General features: G+C 40.2%; 1 long non-coding RNA gene across 1 annotated transcript in view; it reads left to right on the forward strand.

Annotated features, from left to right (window-relative positions):
- LOC309335874 overlaps positions 1-17,323 on the forward strand; it is a 29,543-nt gene extending 12,220 nt beyond the window's left edge. The window contains exon 3 of the long non-coding RNA XR_014153784.1: positions 17,178-17,323. This is a non-coding gene — a long non-coding RNA (uncharacterized lncRNA). The remainder of the gene's footprint in view (positions 1-17,177) is intronic.
- The last annotated feature ends 363 nt before the right edge of the window (positions 17,324-17,686 follow it).

Below are 17,686 nucleotides of genomic sequence, written 5' to 3' on the forward strand. Positions count from 1 at the left end.
ACAGTGATCTCACATACTCAGTAGATAGCGTCCATAACATCCCTTGTTTCAGTTCAAGCCCAGCACAAGACACCAAGGCATGATTTTCAGATCAGGAAGTGCAGGCAGCTGGGGAGGCTGCACAGCACTGTGGCCGTGTTTAATGGAAAGGAAAACACACCACCAGCCCAACAAGACAACGACAATTATCCACCAACAGCATATGAATCAATATGGCTAATCTGATTCAAAAACATCCACTCACACATGAAAGCAAAGTTCACTACAGTCAATCACAAAGAAACAACCACACCCTAGGCCCACCCCAACCTCTCTCACCACCAAAGGAACACACACAAATAGTAAAGGGAACCTGCACAAGTGATGCTGACGCAAAACCCCACCACATACATCAAGTAAAATAGAAACATCACCACCCAACCCCACCCTCACTCACCATGACCCCCTCCAACTCTTTCCCCCCTTTCTTCCTAATGTAACACTAATGTCTCAACAAATGAAACTGATCTGTAGAAAATGTAACTTGAAACAAGAGACATTGTGCATACTTTTGTGAACCAAGAAATCTTTAATAAAAAAAAAAAAGTTTAAAAAAGAAAAGAAAAACACACCACCATCTTACCAGGATAAGGTAAGACCAAGTGAAATTAGTCTTAAAAATTATAAAGAAATTCTGAAGTGCCTTGTGAAGGAGACAGGAAAACAGAAACCTCTTCTCCAGGTTTCAGCACAGCACTACTTGTAATTTCACAAACAATAATCAACAGTGATAAAACTCTCTCAGGAAGGTTGACAGACAGGTATGTCCTGGGGGCCTGAAGTGTCTTCACAATGGGAACTGTTAGAAAGGAAGGGTGAATCTGTCAATTATTGTATTTCTTGGTTTCTCATATTTCTAATCTTGAGCCAGTTCTTCACATTTCCACAGCAATTTTCAATTTTAAAAAATCCTCATGAAAATTCATCAGCATTTGGGTGTGAATTTCTCTGAATTTTTGTGTTATATACATTTTTTCAAAGCAATTCCCCTGATTTCAATGCATGCTTGTATGTTATTTTCACTATTGCATGCATTTTGGGGCACATACTTTAGTCAAATATATGCAGTTTTGAACCATTACTAGGCTGGAATCACACTGCAAAAATTTAAATAAATGTGTCTTGGAAAGGATGGCTGTGTTTCGGTTCATCTATTTTTTCAAAAAGTGTGACTTTGGTAGGTTCACTTTCAGATGTGAACTGAATCAAATGTCTTACCCATCTCTAGGCATGACACTGTGATCTCAGAATGCTGGGCAAACTATGATCTGATCAAGCATGGCTCTTCTTTTGATCCTCTGTTCTATTTGTTTTGCCAGTGATCTTTCCCCCAGTAGATGGAGGTGTTTGAAACCAACTGCAAAACCATAATGTTCACCCATTAGGTACGTCTTGGTTTGGGGTATGTGAAACAGAGAATTAATTATGTTTCTGATTTCTTGTGCTGCCAAGGAGAAAATTAATACAATTGAACTTTCACTGACATCTTGCAATTGTGTATACTTATTAATAAAACTTGTCTATTAAAATTAGCAATAACGTAGCTGTTAATGTTAGACTTAAAATTCTGGATAACTGGTGCCTCTACAACAGTCATTACATCCAAACGGTAACAGAAAGGAAATAATTGCATTCACTAATCACTTGGTTTAGTTGATGTAGGGAAAAGGGCAATGTCAGAAAACAGGGTCATGAAAAAGTCATCTATAGAAACACAATATTTTAAATAACAATGTGGGCAATTCAGCCCCAGCCTAGAGATGGGAGACTTCTTTAAAAAATAAATCAATCAATCAATCAATAAATCAACATAATCATCATTCAGATAGCTAAATAAAAAAATAATCCAACTTCTGATAACAGATCAGCATTGAATGCAAAAGGTGGATCATTTAAAAATAGCATGAATTCTCACACAATTAATTAAAAACTAGCATAGTTTGTCTCATTATTTTTGTAAGTGTTGAAGCTGCAAGTTTTTGCAATTGACCCTCCACATTGTGAAATTTGAGACTTCCACCACATCAACACCATACATTTAAAGAACTGTTATACCACAATATTTAAAAGTCATGTCTTCCCCCAAAGAATACTGAGAACCGTAGTTACTCACTAAGAGTGCTGCAAGTTGAATGGAGATATAGTCATCTTCCTAATGAGGGTCAGTAGCACAGATGTTGTAAAGGTGCGGTGATCTGCCATGGAACAACCCGACTGAAGAAGAAGATAACAGTAATTACCCGGACCTTGTTGCTGGTTGAGAGCCTCGGACGTGAGATCTCCAGGCTAAACAGTATATTAGACTGATGAACATTTGTTGGGGACTGAAACCGGGAAAGGGGTGGGTGGAGTCTGGGAATCCAAAGGGTATATAACTATAACTTGCTTTGTTTTTATTTTGTTTTGCTATCTGTATGGAATTTGGGAAAGCCGTGGAAGGGAAATTTTGGTTGACTTTAGGAAAAATGTTTAAGAATGAGCAACGATGTATAAGTATTGATGTTTAAGTCTGGATATAAGGATTTGTTGAACTAATAATTTAAATTGGAATACAAGAAGGGGAGATGTGAGGAGGTCTGAGAAACAAGTTAAATGAAAATAAGTAATTGAAATTTTATGTGTTTTTAATTGTTTTTAAAGTTTTGGATTTCTGTATTTTTGTTATTTCTTGTCCAATTTTGTTTTTGTGTGGTTTTTGAAAATGCCAATAAATATTCATTTTTTAAAAAAAGAGAGAGAAGGGTCCCTCATGACTGTTCAAACTTCAGGATCCAAAAAATTTAGGTCTGTCTCTGCATCTGCGTATACTAAGATGGAACATTGGCTGTTTTCATCTTGGGTGATATTCTACTTTTAGGTAGGTGATTGCACTATTCACATATGTATCCTAGACTGCTATTCCATACTGTGACTCCTCAAAACACCAGTATCTTTTTTGTAAGCATTGATTTGAAAATTTGGAACCTCCAAAAATGCTTTATCTTCTTCCTAGGGAGCCATTACATCATGACTGTTTTGTTCCCATTTCATGGCATAGAGACAACAAGATCAAACAGAAGGAACCTTTTGCGCTGACATATTCTGACCAAGTCTATTCAGTTGCTGGTGGGCAAACTCCTTATTAGAGAATCACAAATAAAGCAAAAGGAATGGCTGAGTGAAAGAAGAGGTACAAGGAAGGAAGTCTGGGGAAAGAGAGGCTTCTGTAAATAAACCAAACACATTTGAAATAGCCAGTTCAGAAAAGAATTCAGTGATCATCCTGATGTGAATGCCAGATCCCTTTATTTTCAACAGTTATTGTTCGTACTGTGGCGCTGTGGCCTCTTGGGCTTGCCGATCGGAAGGTCAGCAGTTCAAATCTGCAAGACGGGGTGAGTTTCCGTTGCTCTGTCCCAGCTCCTGCCAACCTAGCAGTTTGAAAGCATACCAGTGCAAGTAGATAAATAGGTACCACTGTGGCGGGAAGGTAAATGGCATTCCCATGCACTCTGGCTTCAGTCATGGTGTCCCATTGTGCCAGAAGCGGTTTAGTCATGCTTGCCACATGACCAGGAAAGCTAGCTGTGGACAAACACTGGCTCCCTCGGTCTGAAGTGAAATGAGCACCACCCCCCATAGTCATCTTTGACTGGACTTAACCATCCAGGGGTCCTTTACCTTTACCTTACTGTTCTCCAGTGTATTAAGCATCATACACGTGCACTAATGACTAGTTAGTGTGTTGCCAAGCTAAAATATTGAGCTTCCTAAGTTACGCACTCTCTTACGTAAGCTAAGGCAACAGCTTTTTAGCTTGAAGACTTAATGAACAGTTTTCAGGCATGTGTTATGATTATTACACAAATGTAACAGAATACTATCTTCTCTAATTAATCTGTAGCTCCAGTGTATCACTGTGGATATTAGATGGGGAAGAAAATATTAAGAACTCAGAATATGGAGTAAGTGGCTTGAGTACTTTACAAGAACATACATTAAAAGGGCAAATATTCTGAAAATAAGGAGAATAAAATTGCTCATAGTTCTATCTCAATGTAGAAGTCTTCCCATAAAACCTTTGATATTTTATGTTTCCTGATTATCCTAAACTAAGAATATAACTGAATATCAATGGAGTAATTTGGGGTATGCTCAAACCTTTGACATTTCCAGTTAATGGATCTGCAATAGCACTCACCAGGCAGTCCTTGATGAAAAGGCCTTCAGGACTGTATAGTTATCTCCACCCTTCATTGACATACTTCATGTTGTCAGCCCTCCCAAGCTGGCATGTGGTTGCCCGGGTCTGAAGGGTACCATGATGATGCAAATGGCTTTCCAACATGGGGATAGGACCTTCCATGTGTTTGTGACTCTGCAGAGCTACTGCTGGTCAGAGTAAATAGCTGCTATGAAACTTGGTAGACATATGGCACTCAATTTTGGAAGGATGAAGTCAGTTTCTTTCTAGAAATACTTTTCATAAAGCCAATATTTTCTTACTTCTATCCAGTTCTTATCTGGACTATTGACTAGATTCTGAGATTCAGTCCAAACTCAGAAATGAAACTTGATTCAGTCTTGGCACTTAATCCAGTCTAGTATCCCAAATGGAGTGACCATTTGACTTCATCTCATGTCTGTAGATGCCACTGATATAGCAGGTCACCAAGCCATGAGGCACAGGAGGTCTTCCTGTACTCTGGTCCTGACCCATCACTGTGGGTTGATAATGTTTTCATATCTTAAGTGCAACCACAACTGCATAAGACTTTGATAGCTATACACAGCTATCTTTTGCTGTGATAATTTCATTAATATATCCCAACCAAGCCTAAACCAAATACGGTCACTTGAGAGCTGACCGGACCCTTCCTTTCCCCCTTCCCTCCTTAGGACCAACACCTGGGACAGGAGGAAGCCTGGTCCTCAGTGGAATCTTCATGGTACTGCATGAGTAGACCTTGATCAGCCTGCACCTACTCATGAGTATCCAATACAGGACACTCGCTTTTACAAATGCCCCATTTGATTTACTCACAACACCTCAGGCTTTTCCACAACTAGTGTAGCATTCAGACTCAGCTGTGTTGGGAGAGAGAGATATAAACTATTTCCACATCTCCTCCACATGCCCTTTTCTTAATGGGATGTCAGGCTCATGGATGAACAACCTTAGCTGCATCCAAGTAATATGCAAATACACCCAAAGAATATGTGTAAAAAGTTGTCCCAAAGGAAGGCAAGATAGAAACAGCTATGTGTGGCTAACCTATTCATGAGGAGGTAGAACCACCATTTCATTTGAGGGTACATTATCTCTCTCCCCTGCCCCACATACATAGATGAAGATGACGAGTGAGACCTCGTCGAAACGTCGCCTAGACACCCCAACTTTTACACGGGAAGACACCCGAGGACACCAAAACCTGCATTCCTGTACCCGTGAAAATCTACGAAAGCATATATATATATATATATATATATATATATATATATATATATAGTGTGTGTGTGTGTATACACACACATATGTACTATATCATCAACTAACATAAAGAACTAAGTGCAAAGAGGTGCTCAGCAGCAGACAGAAACATCGCCTAACACAAATTTGAAATACAGGCTAGCAAAGAACACTAAACTGTGGCTGCATAAGCTGGGACTAAAGTATTACATATCTCTCCTGAATGTTATATTATAAAAGTGCTAATAGAGAATTTACAGATGTATTCTAAATGCCAGGGAAATTTAATCAGGTTCTCTTTGAAGCAGCCACTACTTTTTAAAAGGCCATCTTTTTGAAGTTTACCCACATCATATGGAGAATGACTAACAGGGACCTAAAATGCATTTTACACTTTGAATGTCTTGTGATTGAACAGAGTACTTGTTGCAGATAGAGAAAGATAAGAGACCTCGGGTGCAATTGTGTTTTAAAACTCTGAGCTGTTATTCATTGAGCATCTATTCATTGAATCACAGTTTATAGCCCCATCAGTGAGTACTGGCAAGTAGTTAAAGAATGTTTATCAGAAGAGAAATGGATGTTAAACCACAATTGAGCCATGAATCAAACTTTCATGGGAAGAAACAGAGAGCATCTTTTCCACGTGATTGCTAGCTGAAATGAAAGATTTAAAATATGAGGTTTCTCTGACGGGAGAGATTTATGGACTGGCTATTTGTGCTCTGTGGAAAAATTCTCCCACCCACCCCCCGGTCATTCTCCATCAATTAATGAGAAAAGAACCTGCATGTGAAAATGATCAAAGGAGAAAGGAAGTGTTGGTGAAATTCTTGTGGGTGGAGTGAAAGGCTTTTTTGTGCTTGCCTTTTGTGGTTTGCTGAAAGGTGGAAACCTGTCAATTATCCAATTAAGAAGAAAATAAATTGCACTTGAAAGCAATCAAAGGAGACAGAAAATTTCAGTGAAATCCTCATAGGTGGGTTGCAGGGTGTTTTATGTGCTTACATTTGTGGAGGCAAAGAAATATTTGTGAGTGTCCTTCCTTTCATTCTGCAAATCAGCTATCCATTGGTCTGTACTCTGAAGCCTTACTGGGTTGCCTGTGCTTCAATCAGTGTCCTGGGGAAACATCATGATGTACCACCTTCTAAAGGGGACTTTTTCGATCAGGGGCTTTGGGGTCTACTGAGAGCTGGAAAGCTGTTTAATAGAAAGAAAGAAAACCACACATCACCCCTGGCTACCTTGCAATGATAAGGTGAGGTCAACACCCATACCCATGTAATAATAATAATAATAATAATAATAATAATAATAATAATAAATATGCCCTGGAAAAAAAGACAGGAAAATAGAATCCTCTTTGATGGCAGTGGAAAACTCAAGAACTTGTAAAATAGATTTTGTCACAGCTCTGCTGATTGTGATGATGATTTTGCTTAGACCTGACTTCGAAATGTCTGCCTTGTTGATGATTTGCCAAAAGCAATCATGAGAATGACCTTGTCTGAAATTAGAGAGGGTTTGTGGCCGTGATTTGTTTTCCAGGGTTGGGGTGGTTACATTGTGATAATTCATGGAAAGAAGAAAAATCTGTTTGCCACCAGAGCCTAAAATAAAGAATCTAGACAGATCATGCTGTTGAGTTAATAAAACATGAACTGATTCCATATTTTATTAACTTAACACTATGATCTGCAGGGATCAATTTCTGTAGCAGAAGCTCACTCTTAGGAGACCCCAGCCGACCAGCCTGTGGGACAGATTCAACATTGTGCTTATGTAATTGTTCCATCAGCTTGCTAGAGGGAATGGCCACACCCCTCTCCTTGCCTGCTTGCCTGTTCTGGGGTTCTCCTGTCCACTCCTGAGCGAATTTTGGGGGTGCGTGAGGGGATGAGATGGGGCAAATCCCTGCTTGCAAGGGGAAGCCCTTACTCAGGGCTTCTACTGATGGGAATCACTCATTGAATCCCACTCTGCATTTATTTGGATGAGCTAGCCCCTGGCCATGGAGGGAGGTTCCTTTCCCTAAACACCTGCTTTTGAGTCAGCCTTTCTGAGTGGATGTCTGAGTCCCAAGGGTGATCCATATCCTGCCCACAGGTTTCACAACAACCCTGTTCACCTTCAGAGGTGCCTAAGGGACCTTCACCTAGCATCACCCTTACCTGACATTAGGTGAGAAGATGCAGACATGGACATATCCAAACATGTTGTTCTGATTTTTGCCAGAGCTTTCTGGAGGGAAAATGTCCACAGAGCGGTTCCGTTTTAAAGCACACTTAACATGCAAAACATATAGGAAGGTAAATTGAAATGTCACTTTACTGAGAAAACACTATAAGCAAGGAGGGAACTGGTGCTGACCAGAGATAATGCATAATGTAAAAGGGGAACAAAATGCAGAAACATCAATAAAGGTCATTTGTGGTATGAAGAAAATAACCAAAGATTTCAGCCATGTGAGGTTTATGAATAGGAGCCCTCTTTTAGGCTTCACAGAGAACCACCACAGATTTATTTGGGATAAAAATAGGATGACACAAACACAGCAAAATGTCAGGCTTAATTTAAAACAAACCAGCATTTCTGAACAGTATGAATTCATAGAATGATAGAATCATCAGTTTGGAAGGGACCATAATGATCAACTAGTCCAACTCACTGCAATGCAAGAATATTTTACGCAACATGGGGCTTGAACCCAAGACCCTGAGATTAAGAGCCTCATGCTCTTCCAACTGAGGTAACCTTCAGGGGTGATATTATTTGCTGTTGGGGGGTGGGGAAGAGATTAAGTAAATGTAATGTATATACAATGACCGCTCCCCGCATAAAATGGGGGGCGACCTTTGCGTGGACGCGTGCAGCCCCTGGATCTGGAGCGGCCCCATCAGCATAGGCTTGGCTTTGCCTTCCCTCAGGTGGGATACCTGGAGGTCTCCGCCTACCCCGGTCAGTTGTCCAATCCCACCTGGGAGAAGCGTTGCCAAAGAGATCAGGCCAGGTAGGGGAGGGATTACCTGCCCACACAATAGAGGGAGGATCTTACCTGGGAATCCTCACTTGGCTCCAGAGCTTCTCCCACCCTACCCACTCTCAGTTAATGCCTTACTTTGCAGGTTAACTTTTCTTCATAGGTTTTGCAGGTTAACTTCACAGGTATGCAGGCGCTGCTACGTTAAGGTCACTGTCAAAGGGCTGGAAAGGAATTTCCCTGCATTGGCAGATTTCGCCTTTCCCGTAGCAAAACGTCACAACTTTGGCGGTATCAGGCCTTGGGCGGAATCCTTTTGTCCATCTTCCTCTTTGCAGCGGTGATACCAGAGTTCCCCGTTAAAGGGGTTTCTGAAGGGAGGCTTTGACCGTACGCCAAAAGGTCGTCATTGCTCTCCCCTGTGGTGGCAGCGTAACGGGGGCGGCTATCTCTGCTTGAACATATGTTCTCCAGAGCCGGCCCATCCCCCACACAAACACTGGATAACCCTGATGCTCCCTAGGTCCCCGGCTGGGGACTGGGGAGGGAGAACGCCCAGTGCCTGAGCCAAGGTCTACCCACATTTGAAATTTAATAAAGTTGTGGCCAATTTAATCCCATAGCATGTTGTCTTGAGTCGTTATTCCCCATGACGGGGGGGGGGGCGCTTGGGATCTGGGGACTCCGCCTATCCACGGAAAAGAAATAAGGGCAAACTTCTCTCATGGTGAGGTAAGCACAGTCCCATCAGAAGTGGAGAATACTGGGTGGCATAGATAATTCCAGTTTAGTTTTAGAGCTTTGTTAACTTTGTGGCTCCCTTGAGTGAAAACCATTATATTGGTGGCACCTTTTTCTCCCAGGGTTTAGCTATAGAATATTTCTTTACAGCTATTATTTCTTGATCAAGGATACTTCTGGATCCACTACTGTTGCTTGAGACCCAGGTAGCCTTGGTGGCATGAAGTGCCTTCCGTCACCTTCAACAGGTAGCCCAGCTGCACCCATATCTGGACAGGAATACCCCCACTTCTACTCTGGTAACTCCCACTTCTGTTGTTTATGCTCTGGTAACCATAAATCATCTGGATTACCAATAGGAAGCTGATGCTGAATGACTTAAGATCAAGGGTGTTAAATAACTGATTTTGGTAACTATGTGTCAATCAAAGATTAACAATTAAAAGAATTAACAAAAATAATGAGAGAAGGAAAAAAACATAAACTTATGTTCAAATGCAAAATCAGAGGACATACCAATTTTCTGTTTGCAAAGCAACAATCCATCTCCAATACTGTGAATGGAGAAAGAATTCTTCTTAGGCTGCAGACTTCAGAATACCTATCAGGAAGTAAATCCTACTGAATTAAGTTGAACATACTTCTGAGCACAGTTATTTTGGATCAGCTGGAAGAACTTGAGAGCTTGCTGAAATAGAGATAAAGGATTGATCCTATGACTTGAAGATGCTGGTGCCTTTAATGGAAAGAAGGGAGATGGACAGATGACATTGGAACAAAACCTAGTGTATCTTAATCCCCAGGAAGCATCTGTAGCCACAAGTCATTTCCAGTAATCATTTTATCATTTCAGGTGTATAGTGTAGTCCTCCACATTCAGGTTTAAGGTGCAGAAATCACAGGCCCAACATCTTCACCCACCATGGTGGGGCAAATGTCAGGGTTATATCAGGACCTGGTGCATTGTGGGGGAACGAAGAGAGTAGCACTGTTGCTGGAGAATAAGGTTACCAATGCTTACTCGTTTTGATGGGTGTATGCTAATTCCAAGGTCAGAGGCATAATATACCTGAATACCACTTGCTTCCATGGAACAGCAGCGCATGGGGGCTACTGCCCTTACATCCAGCTTGTGGGCTTCCCAGAGGCATATGGTTGTCGGCTGTTGAAAACAAGATGCTAGGTAGCCCTTTGACTTAATCCAGCACAACAGCTCTGTTCTCTTCGTAAAGGGACCCTTGGCCATCAGGTCCAATCACGGACAACTCTGGGGTTGCGGCGTTCATCTCGCTTTATTGGCCGAGGGAGCCCGCATACAGCTTCCAGGTCATGTGGCCAGCATGACTAAGCCGCTTCTGGCGAACCAGAGCAGCACTCGGAAACGCCGTTTACCTTCCCGCTGGAGTGGTACCTATTTATCTACTTGCACTTTGACGTGTTTTTGAACTGCTAGGTTGGCAGGAGCTGGGACAGAGCATTGGGAGCTCACCCCGTTGCAGGGATTTGAACCGCTGACCTTCTGGTCAGCAAGCCCTAGGCTCTGTGGTTTAACTCACAGCACCACCCACATCCCTTTTTCTCTTCATAGTCATCTCCATTACTCTGTCCCCTGGGACCATACCAAACCAAAAGAGATTCAAATTTACATTTTACATTGACATCAGAATATGTTTTGTACATAGTGAGAAAGCAAGTGGATGAGCCTGCCCTCAAACACTCATTAACTAATGTTATAATTTTGGCTGATGGTCAAAGTAGACCTGTCACCAATTTTCACCAACTTTTCAGCAATATCAGAGGAGCAAGATAAGGTTTTCACCCAGTAAAAGCATCTGAAGACTCTCAAAAGGAAAGAGCTTTCACAAGACTAAGAGAAGTGAAATAATTCTGATAAGATTAGTATAATCTCCTACACAAACTTTAGATAAGTCTCAGTGAAATTTTGGGGGATTCCCCACTCCCATGTCCATAGGGTGTGCAATATTCATTGCTAAAAATGTGTTGGATAACACAGGAATACTTTAAAAATCAAGATATCAATTTCACTTCCTCTCTCTGACTGTTGAATCTTCTTTTGATTTCCATTCCAGCCAAGATGGACACCTAAACTGTCACCAGTGGTTTTCCCGGCCTCTTTAAAGATGATCTCATTAGGAAAATGAAATTGGCCTTAAGTATATTAATGATAATAGCTGTGAACTGTGCACAATTAATTCTGTCACTGTACATATCTGTAATATTAACTGATCACTCCTCTACTGGGTAAGTGGGTATTAATTAGGGGAAAGAAACAACTCAGTCTGAAACCATCTATGACAAATTCCATGCAACAATGCTACTTCAGTGGGTTTGTTTTTATGTAGTAAAATATTTAGCAGTCAATGTAAATTGTAGGAAAAATATATTTGGTGGTGGCTAGATTAGTACTAAAAGGACTTTCATTTATTCCCTCTGCATGACTTTAAATGTAAGCTAGGCTGCAGTCATATAAACAGTTACCTGGAAGTGTAGTGCAATCCTGACCATATCTCCACAGAAAGAAGTCCTATTGGATTCAATAAATCTAACTCCAAGGTAAGAGGGTTTAGAATACCATAGTATGACAGAGTCAGAACGGTTTCAGAAAGAGACAGAGTTGAATGTGGTTAAAAAAGTAAAATACCTAGGGGTAAATATAACAGCAAAAAATCTGAGTCTATTTAAAGATAATTATGAGAAATGCTGGGCAGAAATTAAGAGAGACTTAGAAAGTTGGACAAGATTGAAACTTTCCTTGTTAGGCCGAATTGCGGCTGTAAAGATGAATGTATTGCCAAAAATGCTTTTTTTATTTCAAACATTACAGATTGTGGACAAAACAGAGTGTTTCCGGAAGTGGCAGAGAGATATTTCTAAATTTGTCTGGCAGGGCAAAAAGCCCAGAATTAAGTTTAAGATATTAACTGATGCGAAAGAAAGAGGGGGCTTTGCCCTGCCAGACTTAAGGCTGTACTATGAATCAGCAGCTTTCTGCTGGTTGAAAGATTGGCTGCTTCTCGAAGACACTGATGTACTGGATCTGGAAGGTTTTGACAATGTGTTTGGTTGGCATGCATATTTATGGTATGACAAGGTTAAGATTAATAAGAATTTCAAGAACCATATTGTCAGAAAAGCAGTGTTTAATGTCTGGACAAAATACAAAGACTTATTGGAAAACAAAACTCCAAGGTGGCTTTCACCATTGGAAGCTAAGGCCCGGAAAAGACTTAATATGGAGGCCAAATGGCCGAAGTATTGGGAAATATTAGAAAAAGATGGAGATAATTGGAAATTGCAGAGTCAGGAGAAAATGAAAGACAAAGTGCGAGATTGGTTACACTATGCTCAGATTAAAGAAGTTTTTAAACTTGATAAAAAGTTAGGATTCCAGGTGGAAAAATCGAAGTTAGAAACGGAACTGTTAGAGCCTAAGACTAAGGTACTCTCAAGAATGTATAACTTGCTGTTAAAATGGAACACACAAGATGAAATGGTTAAATCGGCTATGATAAAGTGGGCACAGGACATTGGGTATAATATTATGTTTGAGGACTGGGAAAAGTTATGGACTACTGGGCTGAATTTCACTGCATGTAATGCTTTGAAAGAAAATGTAATGAAAATGATATATAGATGGTACATGACCCCAGTCAAACTTGCAAAAATATACCACTTGTCTGATAATAAGTGTTGGAAATGCAGGGAAAGTGAAGGAACGTTCTTTCACCTCTGGTGGACCTGCCCTAGGGTTAAGGCCTTCTGGGAAATGATATATAATGAGCTGAAAAAGGTATTTAAGTATACCTTCCCTAAGAAACCAGAGGCCTTCCTTTTGGGCATTGTTGGCCAGAGGGTGTTAAAGAATGATCGAACATTTTTTATGTATGCAACAACAGCAACAAGGATACTCGTTGCTAAGCATTGGAAAACCCAAGATCTACCCACACTGGAAGAATGGCAGATGCAACTGATAGACTATATGGAACTGGCTGAGATGACTGGCAGAATTCGAGACCTGGGAGAGGAGACGGTGGAAGAAGATTGGAAGAAATTTAAGGACTATTTGCAAAAATATTGTAAACTGTATGAATGTTAAGGAGGATGCTTGATCACAAACAATTTGGCACCATTGAATTAGATAAAGTGAACTATGAAGATAAGTTAAATTTAGGAAAAAATCAACCTTTAGATAATGATTAGGCTAAACTAAAAGTTTTTAAAAGTCAAATGAATATATCTAAAATTCAAGATATAACATTGGAAAACTAGATAAGGTGGGGATAAGGTGATAAATTGCTGAATTAATTTTTATATTTTGGAACGTAGGAGCGGGAGATGTGAGGAAGTCCAAAAAGGATAAGAAAACATGTTATAAAATGTGATATTTTTTGTATGTTTTGTTTAGTATGTTGTAATTTAAAAAAACAACCATTAATAAATATTTTAAAAAATAATAATAGAATACCATAGTATGCAATTACGGTACCTATATCGTATCTAATTTCTATCCTACCCTTTGGCCAAGGGTCTCTGAACACCATAGTTTAGATTATCTCATTTTAATCTCACAAGTGCCCTATGTGAGGTTGATTAGCCCAAAATATGCCTTTCCAAGATCATTTGGGGGAGCATCATGGCTGAGTGTGAGTTTAAACCCAGATCTCTCCAAGTTAAATTCAAACCTTCTGCTACATCACGATGGCTCCATTATTATCTGTTTTATTTTGTTTGGTCTATTTATAATCGCAAAGAACAATTATCTTTCAATTTGAGAAAATCTGGCATTGGGCCCTTAAAAATTCTTTTATGTAGCTTTTTTAAGAAATGTGAGTGCACATCAAGGAAAATTCAATGGGCTGGTTACGAATGTTCTAATAGTTTACATTGCCTTCTTTGTCAGAATCTGAGGGGAAGTGTATCAATTTGTGAATGACTAATGTCAGTCTTCCGCATAGACCCTCTCTTGTCAGAGTTCATTTAAGTCGAAAGGGAGGAAAACACTAACAAAGTTTCACAATGCATATTTTTTCTGCCTAAAAAAGGAGAGAAGTTTCACACAAGGAGTGACATGCTTTATTGAGGTATTAATATTGAAACACACAGACCGCATGATATATGTATATATTGCTTGGATAAATCACCCAAACAATCTGCATTCCATGAGACACTTTTATTGGGTCTTTTGGAAGGTGTCAGCATAAACATTCTGGATCAAATGATAATGTCACTGTGCTCCTTGTGTGCGGCGGTTTCTAAAACTGGTTTGGCACCCTGTATCCCCCCTGAAGCAATCTGAGTCTTAAGGCAACCAGCATTTATAACTTTTCAATGAAGGAATATGCTGCTAAAGTACTGAAATCTTTGGGATGTGGCCAGGATAAATACACCCCTTGGAATGGGATGGGAGCCAGTGTGGTGTAGTGGTTAAGAGCAGTAGACTCGTAATCTGGTGAACTGGGTTCGCTTCCCCGCTCCTCCACATGCAGCTGTTGGGTGACCTTGGGTTAGTCACACTTCTCTGAAGTCTCTCAGCCTCACTCACCTCACAGAGTGTTTGTTGTAGGGGAGGAAGGGAAAGGAGAATGTTAGCTGCTTTGAGACTCCTTTGGGTAGTGATAAAGCGGGATATCAAATCCAAACTCTTCTCTCTTCTTCTTCCTGCCTATCTATAAACCACTGTGTATGTAAATATGTTGCTGCTAGTCAAAAGGGAGGGAGGTAGGTAAATAAATAGAGAGAGAGAGAGAGAGAGAGAGAGAGAGAGAGAGAGAGAGAGATTGTACTAATCAGGGGTCAGCAACCTTTTTCAGTCGTGGGCCCTCAGACCATGTGGTGGGCCGGACTATATTTTGAAAAAAAATAAATGAACAAATTTCTATGCCCCACAAATAACCTCGAGATGCATTTTAAATAAAAGGACACATTCTACTTATGTAAAAATATGCTGATTCCTGGACCGTCCGCAGGCCAGATTGAGAAGGCAATTGGGCCAGATCTGGCCCCTGGGCCTTAGGTTACCTACCGCTGGTACTAATCGTATTTTAAAAGTCAGACCAACTAAGGGGAGGATGCGCGGGGTGTGTGTGTGTCCTGCATACTGGGAATGGTTGTGATGTTTGCAGAAGAACTGTCGTGTATGTGTTTAAACCTCCCCTACCAATGGCTGCAGAGGTTTGCCTTGACACATTAATGCTGCCCTTGTGTGCTCATTGAAACCCAACAAGCATGCAGGGGCCCTAGGTCACTGGGTGGCCATTGGGCTGAAGGGAAACAGGCAGCTTGCCACTTTCTTCTCTTTGGAGCCCAAATAAGGAGGTGGGGTGACGTTGTGGCACCCCATGAATCCCCTGATTGGATAATTTAAACTGTAACAGGGGCACATTTCCTTGAAACTTAAGGAATCACAGAGAAGGGTGAAATGGAAATTGTGTTACTTGAGTATTTGATTCATTAGAATTACAATACTCAAAAAAACCCATGATAGATATAACACACCTTCCCCATATTTACTCCTGTTTAATGCAGTTGCCTGATTTTCTGCTCCCTCCCATTTTGCAGATTTTAATGATGAAATACGGGATCTATTTTGAAAAGTTTTCAGGTTAATTGCTGCCGTTATAACGTAAAGATATTCCAACTGTATTCTTGAAACCAATTCCCATTGTAAAGAGTAAAAAACTCTTAAGTTATCCTGAACTTTTAAGAATTATTTATCACCCAGCATAACACAGTAGGTGTTTTAGAACTGTTGTTTATGCATTGATGTTTGAAATATGATCATAGCCTGTCTGAAAGCACTTCCAGAAAATTGTACAAGCACGGAGCAGAAAGCTGAAAATGTCACCAAAGGGGGGGAAAGGGTGGCAATATGATTTCTTTGAAATATAGTTGAGAGTCGAGTAACCTGTGAAAAGTTGGTTTGATGGTCTTGCTGATTTCACAGTTTAATTCAAATGCTTTAAATCCTTTTGCAAACAAAACCGACTGTGGTGTCCTTTAAGTGTTACAGGAGAGCAAGGGGAGATATTTCTGGGGCTTCATCCCAAAGTGTTAGAATCACTTTTAAAGGCCTGCCAACACATAGGGAGGGCTGATTCCAAGAAACTTTTCAATGGGATCAGTTTCTTTCTCTCTATAGAGCAGAGCTTTCCAAACTGTATATCATGTCATGTTTGTGGGTCTGCTGCAGTGTGTAGGTGTGTTGTGCAAACGCTCCCAGCACTTCTCCAAGGGCTGGGAATGGGTTCGGTTAACCTCCGGTTTGCTAGTAAAACTGAATTACTTTGTCATGAAATGATGCATGTCTAAACAGTGTGTCACCAACATGAAAAGTTTGGAAGGCTCTGCTGTAGAGCACCCATTTGATGGAAAAGACCCACCCATTTACTCTGCCTACAACTGTACTTCTCTAAAGATATATATAAATAAATATAAGTCTGCAATCCTTAATTCACTAATAGGGACACAGTTGGGCTTACTCCTGAGTAGAGTTTCCTAGGACTGTGCTGCATAAATTACATTAGCACAGACTGATGAACCCACAGAAAATTGATAATGGTATCAACATTTAAGGAGCACCTACAATCTATTTGAATGCAGTCCTGAATAAAGAGACAGGACACACAATGGAAGAAAGGCAGAATGTAAATATAAGCAAAGAAATAAAAATGTAAAAACTGTCTAATGTGGAGCACAGGGCATTATCAACATCTGCAAAGGCTCTTTGAAGCATTGTCTTGCATTGCTTAGCAAATGGATGTATTCAGAGAATGTTCTGTGGGGCAATGAGAACTGCAATCTGAAGCATTAAGCAATGGGAAGTTTTAAAGGACCTCGTCCCCTTTTTCATTGTTCATTCTGTGTTTTCATTGGACACTGTCTTCAGTCTGTAAATTAGGGCACATTCTCCAATCTGTCTAAAATATGTTTGATGCTTTTGGGAAGTGGTAGAAAACCTGGGGAATTCATGCAATCTTAGATGGAAAACAGCAAAGTTTTAAGCATCAGAAGACATTCTGGGGCTCTGCTGCAATCTACGTAAAAATGAAAACCAAATGAAAATTGAATGAAACAGAAGCAAAAGAGAAAAAGAGAGAACAATTAAATGACTGGAGCTATATGTCAGAAATAAAAACAAATGAAATGAAATGAAACTTTTTTCAGAACACATCACATTGTGAGTTTGTGTTACATAAGTGAGCATGCTCAGTACTGCTCCTGGGCTTGCACTGTGCAGTTATTCCGATAATTTGAATTGAGAAACATTTCTTTCCAAAGAATGTGATCAGGAAGAATATAAACTTGATTTCTTCAGTTTTTTGAATAGATAATATACTGCTCTCTGAATATCACATGTTGTTTTCCCATCACATACTCATATTTCATTCATTGTGTGGCAAAGAAAATGTAGAATGTATAAAATGTATAACTCCCTCCCCTTTGAACCAGGCATG

The sequence above is a fragment of the Podarcis erhardii genome (assembly GCF_964252035.2).
Source record: "Podarcis erhardii genome assembly, chromosome: 1".
Taxonomy (NCBI): domain Eukaryota; kingdom Metazoa; phylum Chordata; class Lepidosauria; order Squamata; family Lacertidae; genus Podarcis; species Podarcis erhardii.